The sequence below is a fragment of the Coffea arabica genome, chromosome 5e, assembly GCF_036785885.1.
Source record: "Coffea arabica cultivar ET-39 chromosome 5e, Coffea Arabica ET-39 HiFi, whole genome shotgun sequence".
Lineage (NCBI taxonomy): Eukaryota > Viridiplantae > Streptophyta > Magnoliopsida > Gentianales > Rubiaceae > Coffea > Coffea arabica.
The window spans coordinates 52,676,835-52,703,581 of NC_092318.1; the positions used below are offsets into that span (position 1 = coordinate 52,676,835).

The 26,747-nt window shown below is 36.5% G+C and overlaps 1 long non-coding RNA gene and 2 other non-coding genes across 3 annotated transcripts; all 3 read right to left on the reverse strand.

Annotated features, from left to right (window-relative positions):
- Nucleotides 1-23,139: 23,139 nt before the first annotated feature.
- LOC113688322 (uncharacterized) lies at nt 23,140-26,330 on the reverse strand. Its single transcript, XR_003447961.2, has 2 exons — nt 23,571-26,330; nt 23,140-23,492 (listed from the first exon to the last, which is right to left on the reverse strand). It is a non-coding gene; the product is annotated as an uncharacterized lncRNA (long non-coding RNA).
- LOC113688671 (small nucleolar RNA R21) lies at nt 24,388-24,469 on the reverse strand. Its single transcript, XR_003448036.1, has one exon. It is a non-coding gene; the product is annotated as a small nucleolar RNA R21 (small nucleolar RNA).
- On the reverse strand, nt 25,710-25,790 carry LOC140007127 (small nucleolar RNA R21). The gene has a single exon (XR_011814684.1). It is a non-coding gene; the product is annotated as a small nucleolar RNA R21 (small nucleolar RNA).
- Nucleotides 26,331-26,747: the final 417 nt, after the last annotated feature.

The window sequence follows — 26,747 nt, forward strand, 5'->3', positions numbered from 1 at the left end:
GACTAAACTTACGTTGGGTCATCCTCTCTTGTGTGGACAATTATGGTTATTTCTATTCTTATACAGGTTATATAGGTAAATGTTGTAATTTTTGTAAGCCAATTGCATTTTGCAGCACCCCTAAAAGTCTCCATGGTGGCTTTTTTTATTCTTCTTTGTCTAGAAACAAAAGAAAAAGCTTGTGTTTTTCCCTTTAAGCCAAAGCAGCTGAAATCCTCATTCTCTTTCGCTGCTCTTCGACTCACGGTGGAAATCATTTCTTCCTTTTCAGTTCTTGCTGCTCAGTTCGTCCACACACCATGCCTGGGAATGGTGCACCCCTCCACTCCCCCCCTCCCCCACCCCAGCCAAAAGATTACCACAAAATTTGGTAAATTTACGGGATTCTAGTATAGTATAAGTGACTGCATTCTTTGATCTCAAAAGTTACTTTCTTTGGTCTCTCTTTTTCAAAACATTGCAACAGGCATTTAACAAAAAAAGACACTGATTAGCAATCTGCCTATGACCCGCAACAGGCTCAAGTAATTTGAATGTATGACTTATCCCATATTTCATGAGAATTCCCGACAGAATACCATAAAATTTTGTTGGAAGAGTCCTCAGAGGCTCAGAATCCAGGCAGTCCAAAGAATGAAATATAAAAAGGCAGAAGTTGGGGATTATGAGACTGGGAAAGATAATTTCTTCCCCAAACAAACAAGTTCCTAACACTGTAGCTTGATTGGATATATTTTAATTATGCAGACAAAAATATGAAAATGAGAGTGAAAAACAAAGTTAGATTTGCTGAATAAACAAACTGTGTTGATAATGAAATGCAGTACTCAAAACTTGAAAGAAAGTACAATGAAGTATGAGATTGTTGAAAACTAACTGATACTACGCCGGCTGAAGAAAAGAAATATGCAGACTGAGAGCAATGAGTATACTGCCCTGTTGAATAATTTTAGCATGATATACCACAATCTTGCCTTCAACGGTATAGTTACTGGGCATAATTGGCAAAACAAATTATTATTCCAAATTAAGATTTTGCGCAGTGTCTATTAGAACACAAAGAAACAAGAAAATTGCATTCACTGATCACAAGCATGTTAAACAATTTTGGCTAAAAATCAAGTGAGAAAGCATCAGACAAATAAAGTAACAATCACGAAACAAAAACAACAAACATGGTAACAGTTGCTGCTAAGAGCGATTTGGTCTAGTCGCCTCTACTGCTTCTAAAATACAGATTAGTTACATCCCCTATGTTTTAGCAGCTGGAATAAAAGCACTGTAAAGACAATCACAATTTTCATCAACACTTACAGACTATAATCCTCCTCTGTACCTGGAAATGGTGCTCTCAATATTTCTTATCCTAGCTTCAAGTTTCCATGCTAGAACATCCCAAGCTTCATGACTACAGCTTTTCCCATTTCCTCTATCAACTCCGAACATCTCATGAATTACAGCCCCCGCTTCACTGCTGTCTTTTATTAAATTTGGTAAGCTTGGCCCAACAGGAAGATGACAAAAGGGTTGGGTTTCAGAACCTTCACATTTATGACGTGATCCACAACCAACCAATCTACCCGTTAGGTATACATCAGGTGTAGTCTCAGTCTCATGTGCCAGTGCCATTCTTGAGCTTCTTTTTTCCATTTCAGTTTCTAACTTAATCTCTGAGGGCTCTACCTGCATTTTCTGAACAGTAATATTCTCAGAAATTGAGGAAATTGGACCTTCTAGTTGAGAATCTCTCTGAGATTTGTCTTTTCCATTAGCATTGTTCCCCAAACTTTCAAACTGAACGCATCCATTCCTGTCAACTGAACCCTTGGCTCCCACTGTGTTGTGCTTAGGAGAAAAATCTAGGGGAAGAGAACCGTGATTATCTGATTTTCTTCCAGCTGTATTTAGCAACATTGCCTTATATTCTGAACCAGTTAATATGACTACATTTTCAGTTTTCCCACTTACATCAGTTACTTTCCTCAAACGTTTGACTCTTGTGTGTCCATCCTCATCCTCCAACTCCCTTTTTCCCAATATGTTTCCCTTGGTAGGAAAACCTGGTGTGACAACTTCATTATTGTTTGGTTTCTTTTTATCCGATTTCAGCAGTACTCTTTTTCCTGAACTCTTAACTCGATCTGCAGTGTACTTCTTATATTGTGCGCCAGTCATTCTGATTATATTCTGAGCTTTGTGGTTTCCATCAGCTCCTTCCTTTAATCGTTTAGCTTGTATTTGATGATCTGCATCCTCTGAATTGCTTGTTCCTGTTTGATTGGGCTTGGGAGGAAAACCAGGGGGAACAAGAGAAATGTTATCTGATTCCTTTTCAGATGAAGTCTGTGCACTCTCTTTATCAGCAATGGCCTTCTTTTCTGAATCATTTGGTCTGACTGTATCGCACATCCTAGGTAAACTAGCTGAAGCAGGTGCACCACTGGCAGATTTCTTTTGAGAAGATTTCAGTAACAACTGCTTTTTCAAACCCTTATATCTCGCTCCAGTCACAGAATCTACACTTGCAGCTAGCTGAACAGACATGGACTTCCTCCACCACACCAGGTACTGAGTAGTAACATCCGGCTCAAAGAGGCGAGATGGTATATACAACCGCTCATCTCTAACTGTCCTAGTGTAATTTTCCCAGGCTAAACTTATATTCAAATTAGCTCGCGTTACTTGACCAGGAAGACCTTGATCAAAGCCAAATTGCATGGCCACTCGGTGTGGGAGGTACTGCATAATGCAATCCGATTCTATCCCAACCAGTTCACTCACCCTCAAGCATCTGACAAGCGCCTCTAGATCTTCATCCATGTCGGAACCAACCAACACCCATTGTTCCTTCTCTTTGTAAATGTAGTGAGGCAGTGAGTTTTTGCATCCAATTGCATAAGGCCGCCAAAGAAAAAAATCAGCTGCTTCGTCAATGGATAAGCTTACGTCTATCATATCCTCCATCCTCAGGCCACTCCATTTGGCGAACCTTGGCTGACCATGTTCTAGAGTTACAGGCTTTGGAAGCAATGTTAAAAATCTCTCCAATATCCATATCTGAACTAACTGAAATGGGGCTGAAATTAAAAGTTCCAAAATCTTATCTTGCTCATTAACATTCTGCATCCTTCTAGAATCAACAAGAGCCTGTTTCAACTCGCTCAAACTAGCATAAAGATTAGCAAGAATTGCCGGTGCAAGAGCAATTTTAGTGCCTCTAGCTAGATGGATTGCAATAGGTATAACAATTTTTTGTACAGTATCATCACTAGTTTTATTGGGGAATACAAACCTGGACAACCACAATGCAAGAAACGCTTCGTGCTCGATCTCATTTCCACTGTCCATGAATTTAGTCAACCAAAGACTCTGCGAGGGCTTTTTAGATTTCGACTTGGCCAACTCGGATCTCGCTAAAAGTAGTTTCTTCTCTACCTCTGCAAATTCATCCGTATCAACGGGCCTAAAAACTGGGTCACCAAGAACAGAATAACCACCCAGGATCATCATATCTTCCAATGTGATTGTAGCTTCTCCCCAAGGGAAAACAAATGTATTTGTGTCAGGACACCATTTCTCACCAAAACTAAAAATCAGATCCTCATTTCGGGTATTAAGGTAGGTAGAATTCATTATAGCATCAAATATACCAGCTTTTCTCCAGGCTGCACGGTGCAGTGAACTCATGCGATCAACCCATGTTTTCCAATCCTTTTGCGGGTTTCTCCACCCACAAAAGTTCACTTTGAGCTTGGATTTCTTGAAAATGCCAGCAAAGCTGGATGTAGCTCCTGGAAAGCAGGTGTTCGGGGGAAGATCAAAAACAGGCCCGTCGATTGAGGTGACCGAGGGAGTCAGGAAATGAGCTATTCGAACAGTCGGTTCTCCCCCGGTTGGACATACCATCTCTTCCCTCAGTTCTGCCATGAGCTTCTGAACTAAAACTTCGGCCATTCCAGAGAATTTCACCGATGAACTGATTGAGATTTACTTCTGTTACAGCTGTGCCATTTGCGTGCGAACTGCGTAGGGGTTTTTATTTTCCCTGTCGGCTGACTGTGCGAGTGTGTGCTGACAAAAGAGACGAGTGAGAACTGAGACCGTTTCGTTTGTCATTTGTGTGTAGATGCGTGAGTGTATTCTGACAAAATAAAATAGAGGAGCAAAAAACGCGACATTTGGTATGTAGATTAAAACTGGTGGCAAAAGATACAAAAAGCTTTTGATATACCATCTAATCTTTTTTGGACTGAATTCTCTTGTGGTTTCTTTCATCTATTATCACATCTATTTATCCTAATAATATTATATGTAAATTAGATGAAATTCAAGATTGTATTTAGTTAAGTAGTAAATATATATATATATATATATATATATATATATATATATATATATATATATCATCACCTACATTCTTTTGTTTTTGAATTGTGAATATTTAACTGAACACGATACACATTCTAAATTTTACTAATTACTTCTTCAAGCAATACAGAAAGTTAGGACTTTACCATTTTATAATTACTGTAGACATATACATCGTTAAGTGAATACAAAACGTATTTCTCAAGAACCTATACATTTGTAAGGTAGACATAAAGACTTTTTAAGAAGCACAAGAATACATGGTACCATGCCACCACTTAAGGTTAGCCACAAATATTTCTCAAAAAACAAAACAACGTTTTTCAAACAAACAAATTAGTCAGTAGACCCTCGTAAAGTAATTATTGTTAGACGATTAATCTTGACACTTTTTGATTATTGTAATCTTACCATGCAAATTGTATGGTTTGATTATTGTCGTCCAACAAAGCGAAGTGAAATGAATCTCCCATTCTATTCATGCAAGCTTGCAAAAATGGTTTCTAATTAACATTTTTGGGTTAATTTCATGGATGGCGGTCATAAATTTGAGACTCATTACTATCTTTGGTATGATCTGCAGGTCCTTCTGAGCTTGAATTCGCAGTGCTAATTAATGGTCCTTCAATTCCTACTGGTTGCATGCATGCATGCAAGGAGGGTTGTACTTGTACGCTTCTTGAATTGCTGCAGTTGTTGATGAAGGCTTAACTTTAATTGAGAAGCTGAAGAAGTCTTGGATTCATTAGCACCAGATTAATGGCTACTTCCACGATTATTGCACCCTTGCAGCATCCCTCCAGGAGCTTGATTTTGTTCCCCCCAAGCTGTTAAATTTAGGCAAAAAAGGCAAATGCATGCGTTTGCTAAAGACTGTTTATTGTGTAGAGTGACATGACGGGGAACCAGAGAAGTACACTACTGTTAACTTGTAACTTTGTATGTACACATAAAATTGATGGGTAGAGTGGTGTGATTGGGTACCTAATTAATTAAAGCATTACGGTTATATTTGTGTTCTAAGCCAAACATAAGGGATCCTTATATAGGGTGGCAATATGTTTTGTACCAACGATACTCTGTTTTTTTTTTTTTTTTTTAAGCCATTACATTTGTGTGTACAGAAAGAAATAAAGAGATTTTCATAAAGTATGAGATTATATTTTACCACCTACAATATTCTTTTTGAATGATGATTGATGAATATTTATCCATGCACCTTGCAGACTATAATTTTTACTAACTTCTGTAATTGTATTGGCAACTTTATTCATACCAAAAAAAAATTAGAATTTGGTCTTGCAATGGATTCTAATGTTACTAATTATTCACCTTGTATTTGCACAGGCACTTTTTATGCTCTAAAGTTTTTATTTTTTTAAAAAAATGATATAAAATAATTAAGAATACTATTTTATAAAATTTTATATGCTAATTGTAAAACAAACATTTGAATTAAATACATGAAAGATCGTTAATTTATAACAACTTAATAATTAGTTTCAATCAAATCATATCCACCAACTGGGGTTGGGCCAAGTGGTAAGCAGCTTGGTTCCGCTTAAGCAGGTCTCGGGTTCGAAACCTGGTGTATGCAGCTACCCTTGTTGGGAGACTCACCCACCATAGCCAGGTGTGCGACCCGGGTCGACCAATGGATTAGTCAGGGCAAAGCCCTGGATACCGTGGCAGGCAACAAAAAAAAAAATCAAATCATATCCTATGATTCAGATATGTTTACTCTAATTAATGGTGATATGTCAATATATGTGTAATGCAGATATATTAGGAAATAAATGTGATTCTTTCGCAACTAAAATGAATTTCAAAATACAAACTAATAGATAATGAACTTATTATTTGATCAAATTATTAAAAACTAATAAAAAAAGTAATTTGGGAGAACTTTTATTATCCCGTATTTATATGAATACTATCTTAACCTATATTGAATTCCAATGGAAAGAGAGCATAAAAATTGATAGAAAAAAATTTAGAAAAAGAATGACTATTTATACAATTTAAGTGGACTTGTATCAGTGATATGCTAAAATTGAAGGAATATAAATTCATTGAAAAATGAAAATTGTCGAAACTTTAGAATTACAAATAAATAATCAAGTCAAATAATAGAAGGCATTTTATAATGGGTGCCCAATAGATACTTGTTAATACACCAAACTCTACCCAACCTATTATGTATATACACATACTAACAATGACTACCTTCTCTTGCACTTAACATTTTTCCTATTTAATCTTATCTTTTCAAAAATCTAACACCTAAATATATCTTAATGGGTGCACAATGGGCACTCGTTAGACAGATCCATAAAGAAAATATAGTCAATGTAATTGAAGAAATTTTTTAAAACATAATACTGATTGATTAAAAAAAAGAAAAGCATAATCAATGTAAACATATATAATGTAGGGAAGTAATAGTTTTAAATTTACTATAAGTAAGGAAATATTAGAATGCTAGAAAAAAAAAGTGCATCCAAATTTTAGTAATGATAATAAATAATCAATTCAATAATAGGAATAAAGAATGTGATTGTAGAGAATTAAAAAAAGGAAAGCTATTAACAAAAAATAAAATAAGGCAAAATTATAAAAATTTATATAAAGTGAGTAATTAATCGATTGTTTGAAAGTTACTATAAATAAGAAAGTAATAAAGGATTATAATTAATTGTTACCACAAAAAAAATCCACCAAGAAACATAAGCAAATACAATATTTTTCTATGTGGTGAAAAGATAAAACTTCCACTTGGTAAAAAACCAAATTAGCCAATTTCTTTTTCGATATAGCCAACTTAGTAACCTATAAAGGGGAAAAACTATCTACATGAGCATTAATATAGCATATTTTGTCCAAATATTAGTAATGATAATAAATAGTCAAGTCGATAATAGGAATTGAAAACGAGAAATTGAAAGAAAAGATATGGGTTGATTAATAAAAAATAAAGAAGATACAATTAATATAAACTTATATAAGGTAAGTCATTAATAAATTGAATGAAATTGACTATAAATAAGGAACTTTAAAAAGGATTATGATTAACTGTGACCAAAAAAGAAAAGAATAAAATCTACAAAGATACAAACAAACACTCTTTTTCTTATAATTTAATTTACCATGTGGCATGAAGATAAAATGTCCACTTGACAAAATTTGAAAATAGCCAATTTACCTATCAAAAGTGAAACTAAATATCATTTTATGCGCGCGTACACACACACACATATGTCTCTGTGTGTGTATTTGTCCTCAATAGCATGACAATTTTTTCAAAAAAAAAAATGTAAAATTGGTAGGCCCTCTGAGTTATGTAATTTTTTTTGGACATGTTCTTTAATACCATAATCTTATTATGAAAATTAAATGCTTGTATCAAATGAAAATACATTACTCACAATTAAGTTACTCAAGGATGATGATAAAGCATAAAGAATGTGTGTTTGATAAAATTGAAATCTAAAATTTGAAATTTGAATATATTAAGTTACTGAATTGTTAAGTATAAAATCATAACATTCGAGTATATTTTGTGACGCCCCGCGGCAGAAGAAAAGGGAAAAATTTCTGGTGAATAGTGTTTTGTGGAGAATCCGGCCAGAAGCCGTGCAAATTCCTTATATTTTTCTTAAAAATTCCCTTTTCTTTGACAAATATCACTTTATAATGGCCCTACTACTCAATCACCCCACAATAAGTGCCAATGAACTTAGAAAGTAGGGTTTCACTTTTGGTTTCAAGATTGGAGCAAAATTAGGGTTTTCACGATTTTCGCCGGATGAATTTTCGGTACGAAGCAAGGATCAAATTTGGTAATTAAAAATGACTTTTAAGTGAGAAATAATATGTGATTAGAAACAATGATACAAGATTAGTGAATAGGAAGTGAAAACCCTAGTACGTGTGTTTTTTAGAAAAACGGCGCGAACCGGCGGGTACCGCGCACTAGCGATTGAACGCACCACTTGACCACTACTTTCTTACCATACAAGCTCATTACTAATTGAGCAAAATATCTTCCCCCTCATAGCTATCTCTTGACCGAAATATGTGGCCAAAATGCAAGGAGAAGAAAGAGAAAATTTTGTGGTGGAAGGTGAGCCAAGTGTTGGCAAAGCTTGTGGTCAAGATTCATCCTAATCTCTTGCCTTAATTAACACCATGAGCAGCCTTTCTTCTTCATTTTTTTCTGCTCCTTGGCCGAGAATAGAGAGAGAGAAAGGGAGAGCAAGAGTTGCACCATTTTCTTCTTGATTTACATCATCCAAGTGAAGAATCAAAATTCTAAACCGATTAAAGTGCGGGTTGTGAGTTGGGAAGCTTGGGGAACTAAGAAATTCCAAAGGAGGTGAAATATCACTCTTTCAAGCTTTGTTTTTGAGGTATAAAGTCTGATTTATGGCTTTGATTCTTTTATTTTGGTTTAAGATGCTATCTAGTTCATGTTTTGGCTTGATTACAAGATATGCAAGTTGTTGTGATGAATTTTGGATGATTTAAGCAAGTTAGGGTTTGATTAATTTCTGCCTAAACTTGTTGTATGGTTGATAGATGTTATATATAAGATTATATAAGGGGCTTTGGTAGAGTTTGGAACAAGGAATTGAAGAGAGTTTCATTGGAAACCAAAAATTTCAGATTTCTGGAATTTCCTAATTCAGTTCTGCCCGGTTTTGGAACTCATATTTAGAGGCCAAATTAGGCATGGCCTAAAACATTAAAGTTGTATAGAATGGTATTTTATAGGTGCCTACAAAATTTCAGCTCAATCGGAGCTATGTAGCTTGTGAAAAGACGAAAATACCCTCACTGTTCTAGGGTATATTCCAGAGTTCCGCGTGGACAGTTTAGTCTATTTGGTTGTATTTATTCACTATAATCCGTTGGGATTTAGCCTTTTTACAAAACATGAAAGTTTTAGTATTCTGTCTTAGCTTTTAAACGCCTCCAATAACACCTTAATCGGACCTTGGTAACCTGAGATATGACCATTCCAGTGCAGAGCGGTTAATTAGCCGACTAGTTGGATTTTGGTTCTGTAAATTGGGAATTTGACTAGGTTGCATTGGAAACTGGACTAAGTGATCTCCATGAAAATTGTAGCCCTGTGTCTTTGCTTCGAAACGGTATAAGTTACACCTCAATCCGATAAGCGTAGCCTCGGATGTGTTCTTTCCGCAACCACACGTCAAATCTGTCTTTTGCTAGGTTACATTTCCACACTTGTTATCACTTTGATTTTTGTTCTTATGTTGTTATGAGCCTATGGAACGGCTATTTACTTGAATCTATGATATGTATGACTTTGGCATTGGCTGAGGAAAAATAATGAGGTCATAAATGGCTGGAAAATGGGTAAACACAAGGGGCATGCCGCCAAATTTTCACGAGAAAGATAAACTAGCCTTTGGGATTCTAGTTCTATATTTGACAAATTTGACTTGGATACACTGAAAACTAGGTTGAGGTGTCTTCATGAAAGTTGTAACTCTTTGTCTAAGCTTCGAGACACTACCTAGTACATTTTGATCTGATAATCACAGCTCCAGTTATGGGCAAAATCGTGTAAACCGTTTTGTACCATTTTCATTTCCGCGCACGCCCGATGCATTCCTTTACTGTTTTTCCGCTTTGATCGTTTTAGTCCTTATTTCCATTTGTGATCTAGGGCTTGGACTTGAGCAAGACAATAATAAATGATGGATGAGGTTCGTGAGTCGTGGTTGGTGAGTGATCCCTCAACTATTTCCAAAGTTACTTTTGAAGTAATTCTTGCATTTATTACTCAATTGCATATCATTTGGGTTTGGGTGTGTGCCATGACATAATTTGGCTCCAATGAGATCCTGGAAAGTCTTGTGCTTAGAACCAATGTCTCCACTACTGTTTACACATTCTTTGGAGCACGATGGCTCCTTACTTCTGTTTCCCGGTTACTTGATCTAAACGAGCATTGGATATTTAAGTACAAGAACTTCACTGGCTCACATGAGCAATAAATGAACATTTGATTACTGCATCATGACATCATATCAATGCTTTATTGTGAAATATACTTGGCTGTTGATTTTACTGGTCACTCACTGAGTTTCTAGCTCACCCCCTATTATCTTCTTCTCCCCACAGGGATCGAAGTAAAGGAAGAACTTGTATTTGGATCTTTGTGTGGCTGGATGGCGTACATCTTGTATAGTTTAGATTTGGTTTTGGTTTATGTACTTTTGGACCTGTATAAATATTTGGAATTGAATCGGATGTATATCTACATTCGACGCTTAGACCTAGTTTCCGCTTCGCTTATAATATGTAACTTTTGGAGAATTGGATGTATTATTCGAGTTGTACCTTGTAATTTACTTGAGAAATGTAGTAGTGAGTGAGTCCCGGCGAGAGTTGGGCAGACGGTCCGCTAAACCCTTTGGTTCGCCTTAGGGGGAGGTGGGGCCGTCACATATTTTGTATTAAATGATAATTGATAAATGAATTATTAATTAAGGTGTTCTATTTTTTGTTATCAAACACTTTTGAATATGTTAAGATCTAAACGTATTAAATTTAAGTGTTGAATTCAATTATTAAATAGGTAGTATTATACTTAGTTACTCAGTAATGTGCCCTCCTGAATTCCGATCGAAGTTGAAATGGTAACTCTCGAGGCCTTTGTAGGTGTATCTTTTTCTAAATTGAATGTAGTTCCTGAACTCTTTTTTTTTTTCTAATTCTTACAAAAAATCATATTTAAATGCAAAAGTAAACGTGCAAAATTCGAATTTATAATGCCTATTCTACTTAAAAATGAGGATGTCCACATTTGTATCAATTGCATTATTATTTATTAGATTTTTTTTTAAGCTTGGCCTCTAGTGTAAAGTGTAAAGATTAGATGACAAATGTATTAATTATTCATGTGTACAAGTCGGCCAATAGTCATGAGTTCTATTTAATTCATGCAATTGTAAAGTCCATCCCATTAAAACGAGAATAAATAGGACAAACAGAATAATAAATTTAAACAAGATTAAAAAAAAGTGCAACCGTAAAGTGCGGCTCTTTAAAAAGAAAATAATAGCGACAAAAAGATAAAAATATGGAAAACAATGGCTTTGTTTGGATATTAAATTTTTTAAAATAATATTTCGCTTGTATCATAAGCGCATTTTCCAACCCACATTTTTATATTTTCTATCACTTTTTTATCTCATATACATCATACACAAAAAGTGCTAAGGAATTATTCCAAATAATATTTCAAATAATACTCCATCCAAACTTTCAAAGTAAAAGTCCGCATATTTGCCACCAGCAATGATGCTAAGTACTACATTGGTTTTCTACCAAACTGAAATAAATCTCTAATCCTGCTCCCATGCGATTGATTGCCTACTCCCCTTCCAATTCTATTCATGAAGGCTTGCATGTTTGCTAATATTTCTGGGCTGAAATTGAAAGTGCAATTGCTGTCGCCTCTTTCAATTGCTGCAGCTGCTGGTGAAGCCTTGTCTTGAATTTGAGAAGCTGAAGAAGTCTTCGATTCATCAGGAACAGTACAATAGCTGCTTGCGTGATTTTGTTCCGACAAGCTATCCAATTCCGAAGGAGAGGCAGGGGGTAGATTTAAGTCAAAATCATGTCCATGCTTGTAATTCTTCACAGAAGTTTCTGGCCACACAAATGTACTGTCGCCAATATCAAAGCTAGGACAAACGTTTAAATCAAAATCCTCTGATCTGGCTTGCTGCTTGGTGGGAGTTTTCGGCCTAGAAACTGGATTATTGTTAGATGTGGAAGGAAAGCCTGGAGGAACATCAGCATCATTACCTTTTTCCTTGATTTGCAGCTGGGTAGAAATTTCAGGCAGTATAACAGGAGTAAGGCTTTTTTTAGGAGGAAATCCAGAAGGAACATCGGCGTCATCACCTTCTCCTTCGTGCTGCTTCTCGCTCGAAGTTTCTGGGTTCACTGTAAGAGCATGGTTCTTTTTGGGAGGAAATCCGGGAGGAACTTCGGCATCATTGGCTAGTTTTTGTTCCCATTGCTTCTCGCTAGAATTTTCTGGCTTTGTATGGTTATTTTTGGGTGGAAATCCCGGCGGAACATCAGCATCATTGCCTTCTCCTTTGATTTGCTTCCTTGCAGAAGTTTCGATCCCCAGAATTGAAGTGTAGCCTCCTTTGGGAAGAAGTCCAGGTGTAACATCAGATTCATCTTTGATTTGCACTTGGATAGAAGCTCTTTCTTCTGCTGCAAGAGTATTACTATGGCATTCAATGCCTTCCAATCCAACTTGTCTTGAAGTCGGTAAATCTCTTCTATGTTGTATCCTTGAGCTCCTTTTTCCGCGTGAGACACCTTGAAATGAGTCTACTGGAACCAACACTCTGTTCCTCCACCATTGCTGATATTGGATGCTCAAATCTGATTCAAATAATCTAGCTGGAATATACAAGCTTGCACCCTGGTCAAAAGGTTTGCTGTAATTGATCCAGGCAACTTCAAGGCTTTCAGTCGAACGCGGAACCAAACCGGGAATATCTTGATCTAATCCAAACTGCATTGCTACACGATGTGGCTGATAAGGCTCTTCACAATCAATCCCAACAAGCACGCAAGCTCTCAAGCATCGTGCAAAGGAGTCCAATGCCTCATCTGGGCATAGACCAATAACTATCCATTGTTCTATTTCCCTATAGAATTCAGGAAATTTCCACTGATCCACAGCCAAAGCATATGGTCTCCATAAGAAAATATCTCCAGATGAATCAAGGATAGGCCTCACATTTCCAATATCAGACCTCTTCATGTCATGCCATCGAGCTGCTCTTGGGTCACCAAAACTAATGATATTTGGCTCTGGCCGAAATACCAGGAACCTTTCCCAGGCCCAAAGCTGAACGAATTGTAGAGGTGCCCAAAGGCCAAGTGCCAAAACACTGTATTCACCTGATTCATCCTCAAGACTTCGCAAAACAGCCATTGATTCTTTCAACAAACTCAAATCCCGGTATACAAAAGCAAGAACAGCTGGTGCAAGTGCAATCCGCATCCCTCTAGCAAGATGTATGGCAATTGGCAAGACATGTTCTCCAACCTGATCAAATTCATTCCCGGGGAAAACAAACCTTGACAGCCAGAGGGAAAGAAAAGCTTCATGCTCGTGTCTTTTTCCAGACTCCATGAAGAAATTCAGCCATTGAAGATGGCCATGGCTTTTCTTCTGAGCAAAATTGGCATGCACTTTTTTCAAACTCTTCTCAATCTCAACCAGTTCCTTGTCTACCAAAGGCAACAAAACAGGGCTACCAATAACAGAAAAGCCACCCAGAATCATCATATCTTCCAGAGTAATAGTTGCTTCACCCCAAGGGAATACAAAAGTATTGGTCTCAGAGCACCATCTTTCAGCTAGGCCAAAAACCAAGTCGTTGTTTCTGTGAAACCTATACTTTGAGCACATGATAGCTTCAAAGATTCCAGCGTTTGTCCATAAAGATTGGTTCTTGGACTGCATTTGATCAACCCATTTTCCCCACTTCTTTTGTGGGTCTTTCCAGCCGTTGAATTCCACATGCAGAGGCCACCATGGTTTAGGTGAAAGATAAGGAAGCTTCAAGTTTGAACCTTCACTGCAAGGAACAGGCGGCTTCAGGAAATGAGCAGTCCTCTTATGTGAAATACCACCACTGGCTGAAGCCATGATCTCTTCCCTTTCTTCCACGACGTCATCATCTAATGGAACTGCCATTTTAAGGTAGACAAAAGTTCTAAGAGTTCCATTCAACTAATTAAGCAATGATAGTAGATGAAGATCCAATTTTTCTCTCTCTTAGTAACGCAAATCAATAATTGGCAGCAAAGTTTTGGCCTAGTCGAGAAGGAAACAGAGAAATGAATACTTGATTTTTTCATTTATCACTCACTGCTCATGGACAAGAAGAGGAACACGTAAAAGACTTTGTTGGCCTTTTATTCTGGTAGGCTATTAGACAGTAGAATCACTTTTCTACATAGACAGAAATTCGGGCATTACAAACAAGAGATGTTGTAGTCCTAATTGATTTTTTTTAATGAATTTTGTTCATAGTTAGTAGATATACATATTTCAGTGATAATTCATCCGATTGCATATGATCTAGACTAGGTTGAAGTATTATAAGTAGGATATTTATGAGAATTTTTTCATAGGTGTAGAATATGTATATGTATATATATATATATTTATGTATGTATGTATACGTATACTTGTATGTATATGATCAGTTTACCATTCTGAACAATAAATAGCACAGGAATGACTTAAAAAGTGACAAAATACTACTAAGAAGTGTCTAGAAAATGATGATAACTCAATGTGTTACAAGTAGAATATTTACTTCAACAAAATGAAAAGTAGAATATTTACTAACAATTTTAATTTTCTCGAGCATAGAAGAAAAATATGTAGAAGACTCGTGTACTATTTTGAACACGAGTGCTATGAGATAATTTGCAACTAAGAATAGTTTACTAGAGTATAAAAATGCTGATAAATCAAAAGTATGAACATGTGTTAATACCTTGTTTGGAAGCCAAGTTATTTGCGAAGTTTGTCTGCTACAAGTTTTTTAAAAACTTTAACTACAGTAACCTCAAAAAACTTTTCAAAATTTTTAAACTATACACTTCAAAATATTAAAAAAAAACACACACTTCAAAAAATTTTTAAAAAACTTCTACAGTAAACTACAATAAAATTTTAGACAAACACCCAAAAAACTCACCTTCCAAACGGGGTAGCATTTTAATATGTTATATCATTGTCCAATTCCAAAATGACAACAATAAGCACTAACAACAATAATTATTTTAGTACATTATAATGGTATCTAAGATTGCTTTAAACAAAAAAAAAGGTATACCAAACAAAAATATTGACCGATGAAAATTCTAACTACTAAAAACAGTTTAAAAGCGGCAAGACAAGGATATGATGCGATAAGATAACGGTATGATATGATAATAGTAATCAATTAAAAGTGATAAGACAATGATATGATGCGACAAGAATCACGAGACAACAATATGACGTGATAATATTAACTAATTAAAAGCTACAATAATAGGCAGTACAATAACAAAAATTACTAAATTGTGAATTAACTATATTAGTCTATTGGAATTAACAAGTAAAATTTCAACTAAAATTATTAGGTACCAAAAATAATTTTCATTTAATATAATTACTGCGACATCTAACTAAGAGGTACCAGAATAAACATGATTCCAAAAAGAGTGAATGCATTATTCTATTCTATGATAATGAGTTTTACTTGGTAATTAAGAGCATTATAAATGTCTTACCCAAAAAAAAAAATGAAAATACGAAAGAAATAGCAGCATTATAAAAATCATTTTTTATGAAAATGTCCTTTAATCCAATAATTAATAGTGCCTAGTCTGCGTTTCTGATTTAAGGGTATAGATGGTATTTTGAGAGGCGGCCCCACACAGTGAGACGTGGGTATTGATATGCTGAACTCGCGAGCACGGCAAAACACAAGACGGCGATGCCTCTTGATCAGATCAAGCAAAGTTTTTATGTCACGCCAATTGTCCAACTTGAGGATCTTGATATACTTGCAAATTCATAAAATTCTTCACAAAGTTTGAGAAATTTTTTTTTTTTTTAAAAAATTCTTTTATTGCAAATTTTGTTAAGAACAATCTCCTTTTGGTTAAAATCTGTGATACTTCTTTCCGTTTCCATTCCCTCTACTTTATTTTTTTCAAAGGGGACCATGCACATTTCCCACAAAATGGTAGTCAATTCTACTGGTATAACTCTTAGTCTCAACAGCAATAAAATACAATAAAATTTTTTGAAGGTAAAAAAAGAGAGAAGGAAGCAAGGAAACAAAAAAATTTTAAAGAAAAACAGAAGGCAAGAACGGAGAATTGATGAGAAGTTACCATGGCATAAGAAAGGCATCTTCAGGGAGGATTGCTCGAGCGATGGGGAGAAAGAGAGAGATTATGAAGCGGCAGACGAGAGACAGAAATGCTTTTGTATGGATGAGGGATGATGATTGTTTCAGTCAAGAAAGTGAGAAACTGCTTATACTTCTCACTGGATGATGACACCAGCTAAAAAACTTGGGTTCTTGGGATAGATTTGTCCCATTTGCAATCCGTTTTGTATGTTGCATTTTGAAGTTTTTATATATATATATTTTTCTCTCCCAGAAAGTGCATTTTCAAGTATGGAAAGTTGAAGTGTTATTTGTCGTTGTAGCTCTGTATAATATAAGTTGAAGAGAGAGAGCAAGGTAAAAAAAAAAAGAAAAACTACATTCTAATTTCTACCTCCCCCAAGATGGTAAGCTGCTATGCTGTTAATTGATGATAAATAAAGGATAACATGGCATGAGCACAGCACTTTTTCTTCAGTAATGTGGTGCAGTCCACTCAGATTTTCAATTTTTGTAACCAAAAGCATTAATCAATTATTTGCTTACTTTGTCCGACGCGCGATAAATAAATGACAGTACTTATTACAATTATTCGTCTTATAAATGAATTACCCAATTAGACGTTGGCGTGACATTTCGTCCCTCTCTTGACATCGAGAGAATATAAAAAATCTTATAAATGAATTAACGCTCAATTTAACTCGCTAGACATGATTATGCTGCTAAATATGGCTAAGAAATACCCACATAATCCACTGGATGTACTTGTAGATCTTGAGCAGACATTCATAAGGATTGGATGTGGATCACTTAGTTAATATGTTAAGAGAAGCACAATCTGTTGATAAGAACTTAGAAAATAAGTTATGCTAGCTTTTAATTAAGCTATGTTAAATGCAAACAGAATTTTACTATTGAGTGATGAGTAAAGAATTCAGATATTTAACCATTAAGTATGAATGAGGATGCAATCCCAACAAAATTCAACAGCTAATGGCATGGAAAAAAACGAGCAACATGTGTACTTACAGTTCAACCCAAGACAAATTGAAATTTCATTTAGCAGGTTTGTTTTGTAACACTTTTGCTGCTTGTACAAAGATTGATCTTATACTTTTTCCTACCTAAATATTTTGAGGCATTCTGACTAGGATTATTATTCTTGTAAATTGTTCTAATTTTTTTGTTAAGCGGGTAAAAAAATCTGTAAGGCACATTTCAAAACAATCTTTACTTTTAAAACTCATTTGCGAAAAAAAGATCACTTTGATAAAATTGAAATTTGAAAAATGAAATTTGAAATTTGAAATGAATAGCTTATTATTTATTTTTTAGAAAAAAATTTTTCGAGAAAATTCAGTACCATTTAATTAATTCATTTTTGGTTTATCGAATGCATTTGAATACGTTAAGATCTAAATTCGTTAAATTTAAATGATTAATTGGATTATTAAACAGGGCGCTGGTCAACTTCTCTTCAAAAAAATAAATAAATAAATAAAATAGAGTATTAAATATCTCATTAATATTTCAAACCACTTTGTCAACAGTTTCTTTTTCAACACTTTCCACTTGTCAAAATACTGCAGTTTAACAAAAACAAAAGTCATGTAGAGTCTCAGTAATTAGATTTAAGTACTCAAAATCCAGTCATATCAGCAAATTCAATTCAATTAATTAGAACTTCCATTCTTTCTGTTTCCTTGATCCCTTAACAAAAAATGTAGTGGTGGTTTTGGTAGATCATTTCCTTCCTCAGGCTGTACTTAGCAACGTTCGAGTTGCCCACAACCTACATTAGTAAGACTTAATAACAGTGTCCAATACCCAAAATACTACATAAGACCGGAACCGATCATGTGGAATCCCCTACATTAGTAAGACTTTGGCTTCTATAAACTCAAAATGAAGTGATGTTGGAGTGAATTATAGAAGAGACGATGCAGCAGTTCTTTTTGCTAGATTTCTTACTTCCTTCCTGCTTCACCTTCAGCAGCTTGAATCCAGGCAAGTATTTTCCCAAGATTCCTAATTCGAGACTCAAGATTTTCCATCTCTGTGTTCCAGTTTAGTCTCTCTGGCAAAGCTCCACTCTGCTCATTGATTTCAGCATATCCACTTTGAGACGCACCACCTGCAACACTTTCATTATCTAATGTACCAATCTTAGGTTCCAGTGGATCACCGGCACTAGATTTGTAGCTTTCCTCTTCATCTTCTTCAGTATTCATCAATCTTTCTTTTACTATAATTGCGTTTGAGTTATCCGTCCTGTATTCCTCCAGTACCCTTCCAACATTCTCGTCACCTGATGTTACAGAGTTTATCCCTGATTCAGGATTTTTAACAGAGACACAATTTTCAGGTGCAGGTGATAAGCCCTGAGCATCTGCCATAATCTCAAAACCTCCAGACACTCCTATAGCTTCATCAGCACGACCCCTCTTCCTCTTCATCAATTCAGCAAGCATTATATTATCATCATCATCATCATCCACTTCCTGTCCTACATGATCAGGATTGGGAGACAAGCCTGGCAAGACAACATTTGTAATTGTAGTAGCATTTCCCTGATCCAGCTTCAACTTATCCCACCACTCCAAGTACCGTGTTGTGACGTCTGATTCGAACAATCGGGCAGGTATATGAAGCTTGACATCTTTAATTGGCCTGTTGTAGTTGCTCCAAGCGATCTCAAGGGTCTGACAATTTGATGATCTCTTGACAAAGCCTGGAACATCTTGGTCAAACCCGAATTGCATTGCAACTCGATGTGGAAGATAAAGCTCTAGGCAGTCCATCCCAACTAGCTCAGAAATTCTCAAACATCTGACCCAGGACTCCATCACCAAGTCCTTACCAGAATCAACAGTTACATAATCCTCATTTTCTTTGTAAAACTTCGGGATGTTCCAGTTTTCTACTGCTATGGCGTATGGCCGCCATTGGAAACTTTCACATGCTGAATCCAAAGCCTCCCTTACATCTTTAACTCCCACTTTCTTTAACATGTGCCATCTGGCTGATCTTGGCTCTCCAAATTCAAGCGGGTTAGGATTAGGTCTTAATGTTGGAAATCTTTCCCAAGCCCAGAGTTGAACTAATTGGAGTGGAGCAGATAAATAAAGCTTTGATTTACTATCAGGACACTCAACCGAAGCTATTAAAAATTTTTTCAGCAAGCCCATATCCCTATATATGCTAGCAAGAAGGGAAGGAGCAACTGCAACGGGAAAGCCTCCAGACAGACTGATAGCTACGGGGAAGACATTTTTGCTTACAAAGTCATAGTAGTTGGGAAACACGTACCTGGACAACCACAAGGCAAGAAATGCCTCATGCTCCAGTTTTTTCCCAGTTCCCTTAAAATGACGGATCCAAGGACGTTGCCTTGCAAATTGACCCATAGAACGTGAAATCATACTATGGGCCCTTTTCAGCTTTTCCTCCTGGCTAAACATAGCTTCAGTACCCGCAAGAGGGCCTAGAACACAATCTCCTAAGACAGATTGATAACCTCCCAAAACCATGACATCTTCCAACATGATGGTTGCTTCACCCCAGGAGAAGACAAACGTATTTGTCTCAAGACACCATTTCTCAGCAAGCTTAATTATTAGATCATTATCCCTTGTGGTATGGTAAGTTGAAGCCAAAATAGCCTCCAAGATTCCAGCTTTCTTCCATGTGTCTTCATATACAGGTCTTAACTGATGAACCCAGTTCTTCCACTCCCTCAGTTGGCGGCATTTCCATCCACCGAAGACTACACGTAATGGGCTTTCTTTGGAGTTAATAGGAACCATGACATTTGAAGCGCAGGAAACTGAAGAAAGGACGTTTTTCTCGACGAAAGTCCGATGATCGGTGGGGTTGAGGAAATAGGCTGTTCTTAGAGTTGGTTTTCCACCAGTGGGTGGAACCATTAGCTCCTCTCTCTCCTCCATCACGGTATCTGATGGCTGCTCCTCCATCGTTGGGTTTCAGAATTCCCTTCTTTTCTTTCCCTTTCCCAAGATATATTTGCTCAGGGACAGGGTTTTAGGTGCTTCTAGGTTGTTTGGTGACTAGAAAAGGTTTTTGGACAAGAAAGCTAACCGAAATGTCATGATTCAATCACATCCATACGCTTGTTCCTCTGCTTCAAAGTGCTCAAATACGGCACTTGTATTTCATCACCTAAACTACTAAACGACATGATGCAATGGATCAAAATATGCTACCAAGCGTGTTTTACTGGTTTGTTACTAGCAATGTGACAGTGTCTCCATCATAATGATCTCTTTCGATTTTTTTCGTTTCTTTCTTTCTTTTTTTTTTTCTTTTCCCTGTATGAAATACTCTTGATTTTTTTAGGTGGTTTAAGACAGAGATGCCCATGCCAGTTCACTACGTTTCCATGTCAGGTAAGGGTGACTGTAAAGCTGCATAATAAGCTCAATGCTAAATTAAGACCATTTTCCTTTGGCCAATAATACTTGAATAAGGACACAACGACCATTTTGCTTTAGCTGTAGAGTAAATGTACAATTTTCACAAGAAAGGAAGCCCCTGCCTCTAGCTTTTCCTCTTGTGTCTGCAGTATTCTTAATATCATTCTCATCTAACGTTCGGCGCCTTCCAAGAAATTTGACAGGGTCACTAATTTAATTTGCTGCAACAAGTATCCAATCATCTTCCCTGCTTTAAAGAACAAGACACTGCACCTGCTGTGAATAGTTAACAAAATGAGGAAGCGGAATTAAGCTTGCTCAGTCATGGGAAGTTGCACTCATATCCAAGACTTGCAGATGTTACTCTACAAGCGGTTAGTTTAAGTTCTTGTTCAAGAGGACTAGGCTCCTCTTCTTCATTTAATAAACCCCTCTCCCCTACCCTGTAATAAATTCAATTGTGGGATTATTTGTAGAAGTCATTACCGTTTATAACATACCTCAACATCGAAATTAAGTTTAAGCTTTGCCATTTATAACATTCATACTTCATTACTCGAGTTTAACTATTACACACATTGGTAGCATGCAGCACATTGTCATAGGTGTCCAAGACAAGCAAGAAGGACACAAGTCTGCTGAGCAGAATACAAAAGGAAGCAAAACCTTCCTTCGCTCTTCAGTCCAAAAATTCGTCCACTCGGCTGCTCTAACTTAGTTAATTTCCTCTAGTCAACAACAACAAATATGGGATATTTGGGAGACTTTCCCCTCGAGTCAGAGTATGTGCGTGACTTGCAGTCCGCATCCCTTCCAGGAGCAAACAAAATGCCTTTTCTTGATTCTCCGTTTTCTCGCTCTCTTCAGTCTTCACAAACAATTATAGGATTTCAGGCAGAGGTGCCTTTACCAGATGGGGTGCTCTTTTTTGATAGTCATTCTTGCTTGGCTGCTTTGCTTTGAACAATGTTTGACTCCCTACTTTCCTTGGTACATTGCTGAGATGATTTCGTGGGATTTTTCCAAGTCACTGATTCAGTAGAGTCATCGCCATTGCCCTCGAACCTCTTTGCTGATGGTGGTGTTTCAGATTCTACATTCTTGGGGAAAAGATTCGAGAATGGAATATCGTCATCGGTCAAAATATCAACACACACGCACGCACACCAGTCATGGTATTGGTGGAGAATTCATTAGGCGTGGAAGAATGGGGAGAGTCTTCGCTTGATATCTTTAAGGCTTGAGTCTCGACTACTGCTTAATTAGAGGATCGTTTGGCTTCCTTGATGAAACCGAACGACTAGTATTTTTCTTGTCCCCTTCCAATGAGGCCTTAAAATTACTGTCTCATTTTCACGCTGCAAGAGTATATCCTTCCTTGATTGCAGGTTCGCGAGCCGAGCACTCATCAAATCTTTCCACCAACTAGAGTATCTTGCAGAAACGCCGGCTACGAAGGATGTTGGAGGACCAAAAAAAAAAAAAAAAAAAATTAAGGCTAGCAATCGCCAAATTGAAAGCACAAGCATCAGCAGGAAGATCTGGGTCCATCCCTAATTGCATTGCCTGCCACCCGCTGTGGTCGATGCTTTTCTGCGCAATGCAATCCAAACAAGTCAGAAGGCAGCAAGCATCGGATATAGTATTACTATATATTTTTCAATTATCTTTTCATTTTTTTTTAAATTATTTCTTTCCTCAAAACCCTTCCAATTAAAGCCAAGACATGTGAATAATCCATCAATAGAGGTGCCATTTCTGACTTTTGGAGAAACATTTTCTAAAAGATTCCATTTGTGTTATGAAATTAATGAAATGATAAGTTGGATATCCGTTCTATCACTCCCCAAGATATACATTGCATCATTCATTCCCTACGAGATTCATTAGTACATTCATATATCTTCTTGCAGTTTATTACGGGAAACACTAAATTCCTATATTTGTATTAATGTTGGTACGTGTATCTTGGACTTGTACATAAACCTCATTTGTGACCTTGAGGAACCTTTGGAACTTTTGGAAAAATAAATGAATGAATAATCTCTTTATCTAATCCTCCTTTTTTTTTTCCTTTTTTTCAGAACACTTCCATGTTGTACAATCCAAATGAGGCCAAGACAGATGAATAATCGATCAATTGAGGTGCCATGTAACTTATATAGACGTCTGCGGCAAGGGACCAACATCACTTCCAATCATACCTATAATAAACCTCTTTGTATCTCTTTCTATGTCATGCAATGAACTCCAACTTAATTTTCACATCGAGCAAAGTACCAACTAGTAGTAAATTTTATGTTTTAGAATGGTTAGTTGGTGGGAGTTTTGGAACTAACCATGATTCAACGTAAAGAAAAAGGATGAAATTTGTAAGGCGGTGCTTTCAATTACATGTTCCACACTATTTTTGCTCAGAGGTATATTTGTACGAAATGCATAAAAAAAAAATGAAAGAACAATAGTCATATATATGTTTCAACAATGTACAAGACTCGCCCTTTAATCGTCGAATTACTGCATTTCCAACGCCCAAGAAGTCGGGAATCATAGCACCAATCGCTCCCACGTTGCGAATGCATTGGTGTCAACTTTCGCAAGTTGGAATAAGGAAGTGAGTAATGATTCTCTCATACAAACCATTTCCTTTGCAGCTTTCTTCTCCATCATTGCCAAAGATCATCAGCCTCCTTTTTGCCTTGGAACAAATTTGAATCACCTGTTCAGAAAAAGCCCGACTATCAGAACCTGATTCCATAGAATTCATCAAGTGACTAAACTGCTTAAATAGCGTCACCATTTCAGCCGAAGACGATAAGTCATGTGCTTGCTCAAAGGTTGAAGATTGCCAGCCATCAGAATCTTTTTGCTAGAGGGGATTCAGTACAAGCTCTGCAGTTTCCATTGGAGGCTTCCACTAGAAAGAACCATTAAATACTAAATGACATAGCTGACAATCAACAACGGAGTTCACTAAAGTGCTTATGCTCCATTGTGACACAAACCAATCTATCCAAAAAGGAAATGGGTGGGAGGAGGAGGTGGAGGGCGGCAGTCACGAAAATTATAAATCAGCATCTTCAAGTAGGCATGAATACACTAACACCTTGAGAGTCAGAAAGTTGAACAACTAATTGTGCAATAGTACAGGAGAAATTCATAAAGTAGATCCTCTGAGCCACATAGCCGGTGACAGAATTGAAAAAACTGGAGGTACTTGTGGACAAAGCAGAGAAAGATACAGTCAAAGACACAAGATAAATGCTCCATACTAATTCTTGTCAATGGCCAATAAACTGCCATCTTAGCAGATAAAATGCATCAATTTAGAAGAGAGAAATCCAGTCCAAGAATTATAGCTGAATTGTTCCTTTTACATTTAAGTTTTTAGCCTTTTGCTACAAGGGTAAGTGGGTAGCATCAATGATTAATAGATCGGCGTTATAGAAACGTTCACTAAATAGCTAAACTAATCGGCATAATAGAAAGTGCACTAAATAGCTAAACTAAGTTCAGCAAGACGGAAAAACAAAATTTACCAGTTTGTTTAGACAAATAACTGTTTACATGAAAAGCCAGTATAGCAGGAAGCAAACAGACAAGGCTTAAGAGTGCATCCCTCAGAATTGATTTGTCATCAGTTGACTTTCAGTCTACTTTTAACGTTAAAATACAGATGCAATCTTCATAGGAATGCAAGAAAAGGGAGAAGGACATTAACAAGTTCCAGGCAATCGAGCAAACAAATGCTTTTGAGCTGTTAATATAGGTCTAGGTCTAGGTCTATCATACTGTACAGTTGCTACCATCGAAGCACCGTCCCTGTTTAATCTGTCAAACCCTTATCTTCCCGGTCCAAGAACCAATAATGTGAAAGATTGCCCAGGACCTTCTGAGGAAACAGCTTAATGCAAGAAACGTTCAATGGTGCTTAAGCATTACCAATCAATGACATGCATCTCATACTACATTTTTCTTTAAGAAAATCCAAACATTTACACATCCAATCATCTATGCAAGTACATTTGAGACAAGTCAGTACATACCAATGAGCACAGGATAATTTCAAGAACAAGAAGCCCTGCAAGTTCCAAGTAGCAGCTAGAAACTATGATTCATCTCACTCCAGCATCATAAAATTTCACAGAATATAGATTAAAACAAAAACTGCATGCGACCGGCTGAAGTATTTTAACCCATCACATAAGAATTCCCTATCTTCGCATAAATGGCTACCCTTTTGAACAGCATATCACAACTATGACAATCACCTTTAAAGCTCAAAGCCATGACGCATTGAACTAAAGAAACAAAACATTAAACATTATTTTCATAAAAGAAGGGAGAGAGACAACCTCACATCATATACCTAATAGACTACTAGCCCAATACCATAAAACATTCTAATAGGTATGGCATGGTCCTATATACATACATCCTGCATTATGTATGTCTTTTTTTTTATGCATCTACACTGCAACAACCATTGCTATTCAAGAAACAGTATCCAATTTTAATAAAGAAAAGCTTAAAGGGAAAGTGTAATAGTCAGTTGAATCCCTACTAGAAAATAATGCCTGTAACCGAGGCAGTAACTTATTGCCTCAGATCTTTCTACACTTTCCGAATAAGAGTAGCACAAACAGAGTCCAAAAGCAATGGTTTTCGATTGAAATAAAAGCAAGTAAAAGAAATGGAACTTTCCCTTAAAACATCATTTAATGCTCCCCTCCCCCAGTTGTTAAGCAAGAAGTAAATTTATAAGCCAAAAGTCTCTATTCATACCTTCTGGGAGTGAGACTGAGGAGATAAAAGAAATTTGACAAATAAACAGTTCTCACTTCTAAAAAAAAATGCTGCGACTAGAAAAACTCATCCTTTTTAGAGCCCATAAACAAACAAAGCCAAAGAAAATGGCAAAACGATGAATAAACAAAATCCCTCAGAACAAAGTTGTCATCAACGAGTATCATCAGTCCACTACTTTTAATTACTTGTCAAGTTCATCATAGGGACCAGACAATCACTTTAAACAAGCCCAAAAAGAATCACAGGGGAATACAAAGGAAAAAAAAAATAAGAAAAAGAAAAAACAAGAAAAACAACTACTGTAATGGGTAGTAGTATTTAATAGAAAAGCTCCGTATCAACCTAACTAATGATGAAGCCAGAGTTTACGTGAAACTGCGAGGACGGTGACTGCAGGTCGCAGGAGATGGCCAAAAGCGACCCTGGAAGCAGAGCATGACTCTTAACAACCTAATGGCGGCGACTGCTAGAAGTGGGATGTGAAAATGGAGATTTATAGTGAGACTAGAGAGAGCTTCGGCCTTTGGGGATGAATGCCTGTTTGTTTGGATAGCATTACATGATACCCGGCCTTAGCCTGATAGCGGAATGGAATCCTCTTTGTGTTGGTCAGTGGACCTTCCAGCCCAAATTGGAATGGAACCTCAATAACCAGCTGCCCGTGTTCCAAAAGTATGAAGTAAGAGGAAAAAATTTTCGGATAAAAATGCTTGCAAATTGTTTCTTTGTCCCTCATTTTTCCTTTTTTTTTTTTGAGGTGAAAGGTACTAATGGACTCCATCAATTTCCATCCAAGTACCAAAAGATAAAAAGAAAAAAAAAAAAACCTAACAAGAGCTGAAGGACATGTGCAACTTTAAAGCCAGACTTTTGAAGTAAATTATATATAGATATATCACCGGAAGGAATTTGTGTTAAAATTTAGGTTCATATAAAAATGAACTTGAATTCAGTTAGAACATTTCCCTCCATGAATAAGTGAGTTGGAATATCCCAATTCCAATTGCATCATCATAATTCGGTATTAATGTGATAAAAAAAAAAAAGGGTTTGCGCTATACTGCAAAAAAGGAGATAGATTACCAAATCTTACATTCAAACATCCAATTTATTGAGCTAAAGTTAACCTAATTTTGCAATCGATTTAAGCTTGATAAAGTGTTTA